This window comes from Tamandua tetradactyla, chromosome 5 (genome assembly GCF_023851605.1).
Source record: "Tamandua tetradactyla isolate mTamTet1 chromosome 5, mTamTet1.pri, whole genome shotgun sequence".
NCBI lineage: Eukaryota > Metazoa > Chordata > Mammalia > Pilosa > Myrmecophagidae > Tamandua > Tamandua tetradactyla.
The window spans coordinates 75,566,862-75,579,304 of NC_135331.1; the positions used below are offsets into that span (position 1 = coordinate 75,566,862).

The 12,443-nt window shown below is 39.8% G+C and overlaps 1 long non-coding RNA gene across 1 annotated transcript in view; it reads left to right on the forward strand.

Annotated features, from left to right (window-relative positions):
* The first annotated feature begins 6,633 nt into the window (after window positions 1–6,633).
* The window catches only part of LOC143682527 (uncharacterized), a 108,362-nt gene continuing 102,552 nt past the window's right edge, over window positions 6,634–12,443 (forward strand). Inside the window, exon 1 of the long non-coding RNA XR_013175174.1 lies at window positions 6,634–6,797. This is a non-coding gene — a long non-coding RNA (uncharacterized LOC143682527). The remainder of the gene's footprint in view (window positions 6,798–12,443) is intronic.

Genomic DNA, 12,443 nt, shown 5'->3' on the forward strand with positions numbered 1-12,443 from the left:
ATTAAGGAAGAAAGGCAGTGCATGCGTTATTATGGTAATGGGATTTAGCATTTTGGGGGGAATTTTCTGAAGACTTCAGCATGGAATTAATATTTAAGCTGAGATCTGAAGGATGAGTAGGCTTTTTTTGGCAAGGGAGGAGCTGCCTTCCATGTGGAGATGACTGTGTGGGAAAAGGTTGGAAAGGGCGGGGCTGCTTTGGAGACCTGAGCAGGGTGCTGCTGCACCACAGGAGTGCTGCTGTGAGGCCTGGGGGCCGGGGGCGATGGTGGGGAAGGAGGCTGAAGACGTGAGCAAGTAAAGGTCCCTTGGAACCTTGCAGGGCTTTTAAGCATTTTGAACTTTATTCTGAGGACAATGAGAAACTGCTGAAAGGGAGCAACGAGATCAGATTTGCATTTTAAAATAATTACTTTAGCTCTGGGGAGGAGAATGGATTTTTTTTTTTTCTTTTACCTCTAGAAACACCACCTGGAATACAGCTGTGAGTTGATAAACAAGTGAATTTTTCTTTGGCGTGATGAGTGGAAAATAACTCTCCCCAAAGGCCAAGCACCTTGGTATGTGAGAAGACAGTGGAGCCAATCCAGCCAACACCAGACACGCTGAATTAGAAGTGCAGGTGAAATGAGGGCAACCGCTTAATGAGCTGGGCTGTTGTGTGTGTGTGTGCGTGTGTGTGTGAGTGCATGTGTGCATGTGTGCTTTGCTGGCACTCTTCATTCCTTTTCCATCATGGTTCACATCAGGTGGAAGCAGAAAGGATTGAGGGGGGCTGCTAAAGGACGCAACAGTGAGAATCCGCAATCTGCAATGAGGACAAAGAAGGTGTCAACCTCAGTGTCAGCAATCACACGGGCACCCTAAGAAACCCCTAAATCAAAAGTTATTGTGCACATGGCACAGCCAATACAAGTAGGTTGATCCAAGAAAGCGCAAGTATGCAGAGGCCCAGATCTTCAGACTTTGCCAGGCAGTTTGCGTTACCCTCACCTCCTCCCAAGATCTTCTTCCATTCCTTGCCTGGCTTCTTCCCTCTCTTTCAGATCTTTACCGACCATTTGTCTCTCTGACTCTGCTTCTTTGGTCTGTTTTGCTCTAGACCTCGCTGTGCTATTGTTTCCCTAGAATGGTTCATAGTTTCTTAAAACTCTGACACTGACACAGTGATTCCATCGGTGCAGTTCTATTGCACAGGGTGTGGCAGTCTGATGCCTTGGGGGCTAGGCCACCCCAGGGGCCTGTGGCCATTTGGTATGGGGCCCTGCAAACCAGCCCTCCTGAATTATACCACAGTGGATCAGCACCCTGCAATCACTGGGTCACCATAATGACCCTGGTCACCGACAAGTGTAACAATTCTTAAAACAGTGTGTTAATTAAGTGAAGGAAACAGAATACATTTTAGATGTAAGAGAAGTTATGCTTCAAGGGTAAAGGCCCATTATCTGTAAAAAGTAACTGATATGTAACATTTTATTTTTGATGATAATACATAAATAAAGAGTTAAGAAAATTTCAGAATTATAGTAGCATTTCTTATGCTTGCATTAAATCAAACTCAAGAAACTAAAGCAGATGCCAAATTGACGAGAGTCTAATACAAAAACTGCCTCTAGGGATAAATCTAGGGAAACCAGGAATAAGGCCTCGGATGTTCCCACTGCCTATCAACCTGGAAAGTTTTCTTGGTTTTTCTATTTTGGGAGGCATTTCAGATCTGTGTTCCCGTCAACTCGAGAGAGGGATGGAGGAAGTCAGACTCAGGAAGGAAGAGGAGTTGACGCTCACGGTCAGAGGGGAAACAGGAAAGGCAGAGGAGTGTGGGGTGGACAGGGTGTGGGGAAGTGACACTGGCCAGCTGCAGCTGTCAACCCTAACTTGTCTCCTCGAGCCCTGCGAGCTGTCCCTGCTCTCAGCGACACTGTCCCTACTTTGGGGACTCTGGTACTCAAGGCCGGTGATTGATACCTGCCCCTGCCCTTAGCTTAAATGTCAGCAGCACAGGAGACGTTTCCACTCCTCTGGAGTACCCATACTCTACTCGTGGGTAAGTGGACACTTGGTTTCATTTTCACAGCTTCCAAAAATTGGTCACAGATGAGTCACAATTTTGTCAACTTCTCTGGTATGCGAAGTCATAGATGGAGGTATATAGAAATCATTTCGTTTAATGTGGTGTCCTTTCTATGTGGCAGTAAACCAATTTTCTTGCCATCAGGAGAATCATGCGCTCTGAATTATTTTTGCAGCCAAACACGCAGAACTGTAAAAGGTATCTATACTAGAGAGCTGCTTCTTTCGTTGATTTTATTCAGAATCATATCCATTTGTCCAAATATTGGGGAAAGGGGAAAGGAAGAGCAGGAGAACAAATATATCTTGCATATCTGTCACTGCTTTACACAGTAAGTTGGTGTAAACTGTAATTCATAAACTTCAGTGCACAAGCAAGGTAACCAGCCATACATTCTAGAACGGCCGGATTTCTATTGAGCCCCTTTCTGATGCCTGGAACTTATTCTCAGTTAATTCATGGCTTCTCTGACTCCATTTTCCCTGGAATGATATCTGAATTTTGGGAGGATGACACTGATGCATGGCCATGCTGTTGGAGTAGGTGGAGTGGGGTGGAGGGAGGGGTCGGGGATCCGATCCTTGGAACTGCTTCCATGCTACCAGAACTTAAAAGCACATCATGAATACAGTTGATTCACCTGCCTGACTAGTTGCTGAGTTGTTCTTTATTCCCTTATGCAAGGTCTCTTCTTGTTACTCTTGGTAATTTGGTCCTCCTGTGGCACTCTGGGATACGGGAACCACTTTGAGGCTAATTGAGCCCAGGGCCTGGGTTCTCTGCGTGTCGAGACCATCTGCTTTCCCTGTCCACTCTTGGTGGGGGGACACAAGGGATGTCTTCACCGTTCCTGGGCTACTCTCAGGTCACACATAATTTTCTGCATTTACAAAGAAGGAAAAATGGGATATAGGGAAGCTAAGAACTTGCCCCAGAACACATAACTAATGAGTGGTGGAGCCCGATATGCTTTCCAAACCCATGAGGCTCCCTTTGTCCTAGTGACAGCCTGTCCCCCTGTAACGCTCGCACTTCTAGGAAAGTTCTTCTGATCCCCCAAGAATAATGTCTACCTCCCTAGAGGTTCCCTGATCCTTGCTGTCTAAACCTTTACCCATCCACACTGCTTTCTTTGCTGGTTGCCTGTGCACATATCTAGTTTAGCCCTGATTAGATCATGGCTTCTAGAGAAGACCATCCTTGTGTTTCTTTCCAACCCAACCCCTAGCACCATACTCTGTACATGGGAAATGTTCGATATATCCTTGCTTGTAATGAAAAACAATGTGTTAATAAATTAGCAGTTGGATGAAGGTTTACCCCCTGTTTGTTTGTTCCACTGTGTGGTTAAACTGTGATCATAGCCTAGTCAATCACATATAGCCTAGATATCTGCCCTTTTCCTGGCTTTTTAACACCACTATCCTTAACCCACACTGTGACTTGGGGAGCACGTAAATTAGCCATGAAGTATAATTTTACCCCAGGCCTATCCTCCTGCTCCTGCTTGCAAAATCTGCTGGCTCCTCCTTTCAACTTTTGTTTTCCTTTGTTTTTCCTTTCAACTCTTTGATTGCCCAATGTTCTGGCTCCATGCTCAGGCTCTGTATATAGCCTCTGCCTATTGCATTTAGACAAGTCATTTGGATCTTTACTTAACTCATCGACTTTGGGAGCTTTCACTGTCCTGTCCCAAGGTTGACTCTCAACTCTGCAAGCTCTCTTGATTGTCACAGCATCAGAGACTCTGGGAAGGAACAGTGCCTGTGCCCACATCAGCCCAGAGGTACTTTACTGGACTGGAAGAGTTCTCAGCATTTCACCTTTGCCCTCATCTTCCCTCCGGAACAGGATTACACTGTGGGCATTTAGAGCATCCCCAGGATGCCACTGAAAAAATATCCCAAAAACTAGTCCACAGGTACAAGTACAGAAAACCTAATTTAATTTTTAAAAAATAGTTTAGAATAATATCTATAGTGAAAAGGTAGAAAATGCTGTGCTTTCTTGTATATTCTTATGGCAAAGTTTTTCTACTATACTTTAGCCAGGAATAATCTCCACAGAGTTTGGGTCTATGGGTTGTAAGGGATAGAAACCCAATTAAAATCACTTTAAGTAAAAGAAAAGCTTTAATTGTCTTATGCAACTGAAAGGTCCAGGACTTCAGGCACTGCCGAATTTAGGTGAAATCTGTCTCTATCTTCTTCTATTGACCTTGTTTTCCTTTGTTCTGACCCCCAGTAGGAGGCCTTCCAGCCTGCAGTCACAGATGCATAGAGATCCTGTGTCTTTCAGCATCTGCTTTGTTTTTGAACAAGCACCCTGACTGGCCCTATTGGGCCATGTGTGAAGGGATACTCTGGTCAGCATGGTTTTCCTATGTCCTCCTTTGCGGTTGTTGATGCAGGATCCCATAATTGTGACCCCCTTTAGAATTACAAGAAATGAGGGAAAACAGGCTATAAAATAAAACAACATAATGAAGGCCAGAAGAAAAACAAACTGATGCCTACTGTGACTGGCAAGTAGATTTTATGCACCAGGTCTTCCATTACGCTATCTAGCACTGGTGAAGGGAATCCAAGCCCTAAGCAGGGTTAAAGGGAACTTATATCTGTTGATCTCCTATCAAGTTCAGCCAATGTGATGGGTCCGTTAAATGTCTCATGTCTTTTAACTCTCACAATTGTCCGCTCCACTTCAGCCCCTTGAAGAGTCTGGCATCAGCCCCGCAAGGTGAGCTAGGTCTCATGTGAAGGAAGATTCCTTCAGACCCTCAGCACTCATAGTCTCTGATTCATTCCCATTTCATTGATTGGTCCCTAGCAATATCTTTGATCTGCTTCTTGAGACCTGTCACCAGTCTCTATTCCATCACTGGTCAGCCAAAATAGTTTGGTTGCACCAACTGGCTATCTCCCCAGAGCCTCTGACTTGCTCCCTTTTCTACCTGACATGTCCAAGCACAGAACCTCCTGCCGACTTTCTCTGTGGGCTGTTCACATTGAGCACTCAAAAGTGGTCCTACTTGGTATATTTTTCAACACCACATAACCAAAAATCCTCTGAGGTGGACAGTTATCCTAGATTCTCACCTGTAGATACAAAGGTTGTAAGAGGTAAAGGAACTTCCCAAAAGACATAAATCCAATAATTAACAGAATGTGGAGTTAAATCAAAGCCTGACTATACACCTATGAGGCACTAACCATCTTAGAATAATATACGTGGATGTGGGCAAGCCCTTATGCATTGCCAAGTGAAGACAGAAATTTTTGGTCTAGTCAATGAAGATATTTCAGTTTAGTGATATTCCCAGATGATGCTCTTGATTGGATTTTGAGTTAATTATGCAAGAGTTAAGAATTCAAGGAAACAGACTCGTATAAATGGTTGTGCTGTTTTTGAGAAGGGTGCCTCCCAGAAATTTGCAGTAGACAACTTGAACAATCTTTCACAGGAACCAAGGAAAAGAATGTTAGCAGTTTTTTTTAATCACTATTTAAATAATATGATTTGTTTGAAAAATTAAATTTAAAGCTGTGTAGTATATGTATGCCTGTGAATTGAAATTCAAAGTAGCAGCAATAGATCTGTGACTTACTTGAACCCTGAAATTTCTCAATTTTTACTTATATATGATGCATATGCCTAATGAGTATCAGATTGCTAATTTTCTGTAAAATTACAGCTTTCTGTTTCTAAAGATAAAAATTATATAAGCATAATCCAAAATCTTCTTTTATTTCGTATGGCTTTTAACATGTTGACAAATTAAGCAAAAGTGAATCAGAAATGTACAGATTAAATTTCCCTTGGAATACAGATGGTTTTTAATTGAAGGATGAATAAGTGGTTGGCCAGATATATCTCTGTTTTGCTGAGTCAAGGACTTTCAAAACATAGCCTAGTGTTTGAAGAATCTAAATACTCCTTAATAAAACCACACGTGAATTCTTCCATATTTTAGTTGTCTGTTTCCATTTCAGAGTCAAAATGGTTTAATAGGCATGTTCAAGAAGAAATTCTCTCTTCCCCTAATTAATGGCTGTTCTCATCCAGCATTTTATATAGTTGTATTTGAATTTCTCCACTTCCTCATTTGTAGTTAAATAAAAACATAAGCTGGAAAAGTCTGATTAATACCATGATGGTGCTGTGTGAGTTCCATGGTTTCTCTGAGGAAGAAGTTCCTTGCTTGTTGCATCTATTACATAACAGGAAAACTTATTATTTGGGTCACTGAGAGAAAACCATCAACAAGAAACACCTCCAAAGGGTGAGAAAAATAAATTGCTGCATACCAGTTATACATCCCAGATTCCTTAATAACATGATCTGACTTGGGCTGGATGTATTGAGAAAGCAATTAAAAGGATGAAAGAAGAATAAAATAAGTAATCCTACATAAAGGAAGTTACCTGCCTAAGCAAAAGAAAGTAACCCTTTCAAAGACAATGGGTGCCCAATCCCAGAAGCAGAAACCATTGGGTGTTTATTACTTCCTCTCACTGAGTGAAAAGGGCTGATGTTTTTCTTTCCAGACCTGGAGCTGAGCAGAACTAAAGCTGGCATGTGGTCAAAGGCAGAGGCTCTGAGACAACAAGAAACAAATAGAGGAGGGTTTGGGGCAGTCACATAATCAGATACTGAGCTCAGGAAGAGACAGCCAAGGAGATGAACCCACCAGAGAGGGGAGCTGTCAATGAATAAACAGGTAATGAAGTGAGAGGCCCTTTCCTTGGTTGTTACAATCATTTTCATTGATATTGATATTTTGCATTGATATGTAATTGATATTGCATAATGATTTGTGAGTATTGGAGAGCCTTGGCAGTGTCTTTTTAACCATGCTTGTAAGAACCCTGAGGTATGGTTTTGCTTTAGAAGGGCAAAGGATCTTAAAGAAATATTGAGACTGAGTGAATATTGGGTCAGAATTCATACTCAATGACCTCAACCTTACTACCAATTTCTGATGTTTGGTATCACTTGGAGATGTATATTTTCAGCATCTAAGTCGACTTCCCTTTACACTTCCTAAGCAGTCTTCTCACTGAACACTGTGGTCTTGTTTGTGCCAAGTTTGAGGCATAAGTGGATCAAAACTAAATGAGGTAGAATCCAGCCCAAATTAAATTGCAAGTAATAATCTGTTTTCAGAGAATTATAGGAAAGTGCAATGATATGTGTTATTTGTTTCTAGGTCTAGATCTGTTGTGGAAGATACCATTGACTTTGCCATTTTTTTCTTCTTTAGGAGGGTATGATATCACTCTTTTTTTTTTTTTCCTGTCCTTGGTGGAAATTAGAGCTGAGGATTGGCCAGACTGTACTGATCGTGCTGACTTCAGAGTCATCTTGAATCTCAAGGAAAAGCTAGTTCCTGTGTTATGGGTTGCGTGACAAGACCTACCTGAAACAAGGCCTGTTATCAGAAATCTCTGTGTAAACTTAGCATCTATCCCCGGTCTACCTCAATCCTTGTACTCCTAGAATTTGCAGGTAACATCTTGCACAGCATCATTAGACAGCTTCTAAAGGGGTAAACATCACGATCCGATAAGGAGGAACCATTGCACAAAGTAAATTATAGCTATCAAACAGCCAAACAAAGGAAAATATGAGCCCCTTTCCTTTAGATTTTTGAATGAATTGTCTTGAAGACTCACTTAATGGGAAGTGCCCACCATGCTCATATTGCCACGTGAAGGCTCATAAAGTGTTTTTCTGTTTAGATATTTGAATAAACTCTCAGAAAAGAGTCTGGTATAATGTGTAGACTGTCCATAATATGGAACCTGATAGATCTGGGTTGAAATCTTGGCTTTGTCACTCAATAACTGAGATGTTGAGAAAGTCACTTTTAAAGTCTATGGAACTCAGTTTCTTCATCTATTTAATGGAAACAATAATAGCTATCTTGGAAGGCAAGTATCAAAAGAGAGGATATAAATAAGTTGCCTGGGACTGATTAGGCATGCAACAAATGTTGATTTCTTTCCCTTCTTCTGCTTCTCCAAGTTCCCTCACTTTCAGTAAGCAATTTTTTTGACCGATGTTTGTCAAAAGCTCAAAAATTCACCCAACTTTTTGAGCCTAAAAGGACTTCACCAAACAACCCTTTAACAAGCTTGCCCATAAAAGCATCTAGAGCAGATGTTTCATTTCTTTTAAAGAGCATAAAGGGTTAGCAACAGGAAAGTAACAGAGCACAGTATTTTTCGAGCAATGGTTTTAAAGTGGCTAGGAGGTCAAGTCACAAATAATCTAAGGCCTCTTCCAGCTCTAAAATTCTATGGTTTTATGAAATTGCTGCAGTAGCTGCAAACCAAGGCTGGCTTTCATAACTCAGAAGATATCACATGCATGGGCTGGCTACTCAGCATGTTGCCGATTTTATGAAAAACCCACTACACTCAAACGTTACCTTTGGGATTAACAGGTCAGATAAATGCATATTGGTAAAATTTACCAACAGATAGAGCAAAGTCATTTTTATTTGTTGGTAAATTTTACTGAAGAGTAACTGGTAGCTAAACTAGCAAACACAGAGGCCATGAGGATGAGAATCGGAGAGCTATGACCAAACAGGTCTGCTGATCTCTTGATTACTGATGGCCATTATCTATGTGAGGGGATTTAGATCTATAGAAATTCTGGTTAATTTTGAAATTAATAATTTTTAAGGGAACCCAAACGAGGTAAAATAATTCTATTTCTCCTTAAAGTCTCATTAATTTCCATTTAGATAAATTTTATAAATTGAGTTTGAAAAAACTTGGTTTTGTAAGTCTAAGTATTGTTGGAAACAACTGATTTTCAGTGATCATTTTAACATGAGGAATGAAATGTAAACACCCAGATCAGACAATTCCTCTTGTAAGGCACATACATGTGCATGTGCGAGTGTGTGTGTGTGTGTGTGTGTGTGTGTGTGTGTGTGTTTTGGAGTGGAGGTGTCTTTTCTTTGAGAAGACAAAATTTCTTACTTCTGCCTAGAGAGCTCATTCTTTGAAGGGAAATAATGGTTTAAATATCTTTTCATTCAGTAGACTTTCCTGCCTGAGGGAGTAGCAGTCTGTAGCCACAGACAGCTACAAAAACAAGCTTTGAGTACCTACTGTGCGCCAGATCTTGGCTTTGACACATGGGAAAGAGCCAGAATCCTGGGCTATTTAAGTGCCCCCAGATGGTATTCTAATTTTTATAAGAAAGAAAAAAGATTAAGGATGAAATGGTCTCTCTTACTCAATCAGGTTTAAAGATAGTGTTCAAATTAGTGAGAAAGGCATTTAATTATATCAGGGTTTTTATATTTTTGAATATTCACTCATTCAGTAAATTCTCACTGAGTACCTGGTGTATTAAAGGGTATAAAATGACTAAAAAACTTTCTGCTTTTTCTTATAGACTAAAGGGAGGAATATATATTCTTGCTCTAATTTATGCTATGTATAATTATTAATAGTATAATTTTTTACAGCTAAAACTTCATAGCTATGATTTTTATGTCAGGAAAAACTACTTGATGATTTCAACCATCCAAAAAAAATAAACTCAATAACCAAAACTTGAGTAAATCAATCAAAAAGAAAACTGTTAATAAAGAAAAAAAGGCAAACTGAAGGAACACACCAAAATGTTCACAGTGATATTCTTTTTTGGCAACGGAAACGTGAGTGATTTTGCTTTTTATCCTTTTACTTTTCTTCCTTTGAATAATTTTTTTTAGAATAGACCAAATTTCGTATACACTTTAAAATATAAAAATTCTTTAGAAAAAAGAGATTGAAGAAGGAAGAAATGGAGCAAGGGAGGAGTGAAAGACGGAAGGAAGGAAGGAAGGAATAAAGGGCTCGTGCTTGAGAAGGGATATTTCTCTTTCTGTAACTCACCCTTATAAGAGCCCTGGATATTTAGGCTATGAACCCATAATTGCTCATTTCACTTTTTGAAATTTGTCAAGTTTGTCCCAGATATGGTAGAGATTATGCAGTCATGGGTGGGTCCAGGACTAAGAGCTGGAGGAATTGGACAGGTGTTTACCCTGAGGTATTACAGGAAGAATTAAAATGATAGAATGGTTAAAGCAAATAGTGAGCAAAGTTTACAATTGTTGGCCTGAATAAATTAGAAGTAATGAAAGTGAAAAGGTGTACTTAGTGGGAGGAATACGGGGAAGTATATCTGTTCAATCTTCCCAGAAGCAGAAATGAAAATATTTTTTAAAGCATTAGAAAGCATAGAAAGTCACTTTATTTGGCAGTGTTTTTCTTCTCAGTGGTTCATAATATAATATAATGATGTGTATTATATTTGATGAAATCAGTAATAAATTCCTTATTGTTTAATTTGGGGTTTTGTGTCTTGCAATCAAACACATTCACAGTGGATATTTTCTAGTCAGTAGCTTTCTTTGCAGTTCCCTAAAGGAAAAGGGGTGGAATAGGTTAATACCCATGAAGGGTGAGAATCTCTCTCCATCCAGTGACTTCATACGTAGACAATATATACAAGCAGTGATAGAGCTACTTTCTTGTTTCTATAAGAATACAGTGTGTAGGGCAAACATGGGGAGACTTGCCTCTCTCTGAGCTAAGAAGACACATTTAGCATCCTCCTGGCTGGGAAGTCCTGCTACCATTCAACAACCATTAGTTATGTTCATGTGTTAATGAGCAGAGTCTTCTGGAAATGAAAATGTGCCGGCGTCATCACTGACAGATTTCCTAATTAACCTGCAAATACTTTTAGCAACAGAGTTAGCTGTTGTTTTAGAAATGAGGTTTCCTTGGACTCTTTTCTCCTCTACTTCTCCCTTAATTCTCTCTGACTATCATAGGATCACAGTTCCCTTTGATTAGCCCATCATAATTTCCCAGAGTAAGCAAGAATTTGAGAAACCGCCCATGGCACATCGTTTCATTGCTTAAACTTGCTGCTGACTCTTTTGTTCTTTGATAACTAAGCCCTTCCTTAACAATAGTATTAATTATACCAGTCTTTTATTCTATAACTATTCCTTTTCCCTAGATACGTTCACAGACAAGATTAGTGGCAACCCTTCAGAGAAGATTCACCGTTGGGCATTCTTGTTGGGAGTAGAAACAATTCCTGCTTTTCAACCTGTGCATGCTCCATTCATTCATGTCTGAGATATATTTGCCACAATGTGGGTCTTTATCCAGGGTAAGGAGGGACTTACTTTTTAAACAGTAACTAAGCCAAGGGACAAGGTGTTCCATCCCTTTGATAAAGTACAGATTTCCCATTAAATGCAATTTTTTTTCACTTGGAAAGGTTGAATAGAATGTTATTTTAAAAAAGAATTCCAGTTGGTTAAATTCAGTGTCATTAAAATGAAATCGATCCAAGAATAGTTTCTGATCTGGCTCCCATAGTACTTCTTCTGTTGTGAATCAGGTGTACTTTTATTCACCTTAAGCATTTGTTGCAGTGTTTGGCCTTCTAAGAACACATAGTGCTATTGGACTCACTGGTACTTGTCTTTCCTTCTAAAATGACCTATCTAGGTTTCATTGTTGTCAAGTAGGTGGGGCCTTGAGTTTATTTTTAGTTTTTAAGTTTCCCTTGGCTGTTTTGCCTTTTTTGGCATAATTAAAAATTTTTTTTCAACATGTTTTTTTTTATTGCAAAATATTACATGTATACAAAAAACTATATTTCATAAGTACTTTGTAACAAGTAGTTATAGAACAGATTTCTATAACTTGGTATGGGTTACAGTTCCACAATTTTAGATTTTTCCGTCTAGCTGTTCCAAGACACTGGATATTGAAATAAATATCAATATAAGATTCAGCAGTCATACTCATCAGTTAAGTCCTATTTTCTCTGTTTTAATTCCTCCTTCTCCTTTGATCCTTCTCCAAATCTGGGAGATTTTCCATCTCCAATCCCTAAAGTTAAATTGTCCATTCTAACTTTTTTCATATTGGAAGGGGTTGTTTATAACATGGGATAGGGGATAGAACTAGTTGGTGCTCTGGAGAGGCTGGCCCCTCCGGATTTTAGAACTTACATGTTATAGGAAACCATCTGGAGGCTGTAGTTTCTGGAAAGTAATCTTAGAATGAGAAACTTTTGTAGAATCTCAGATAAAGCCTTAGGTTTTCTTTAGCATTGACTGGAATGTTTTGATTGGGGTTTGGCAAGCCCTGATAATTAGCAGCATAAAAAGCCTCCAGAATAGCCTCCTGACTCTGTTTGAACTCTCTTAGGCACTGATACCTTACTTTTTTTTACATTCTTTTCCCCTGTTTGGTCAGGAAGGCATTGTCTGTCCCACAGTGCCAGGGCCAAGCTAATTGCTGGAGAGAGGTCCCACTCATCAGGGAAA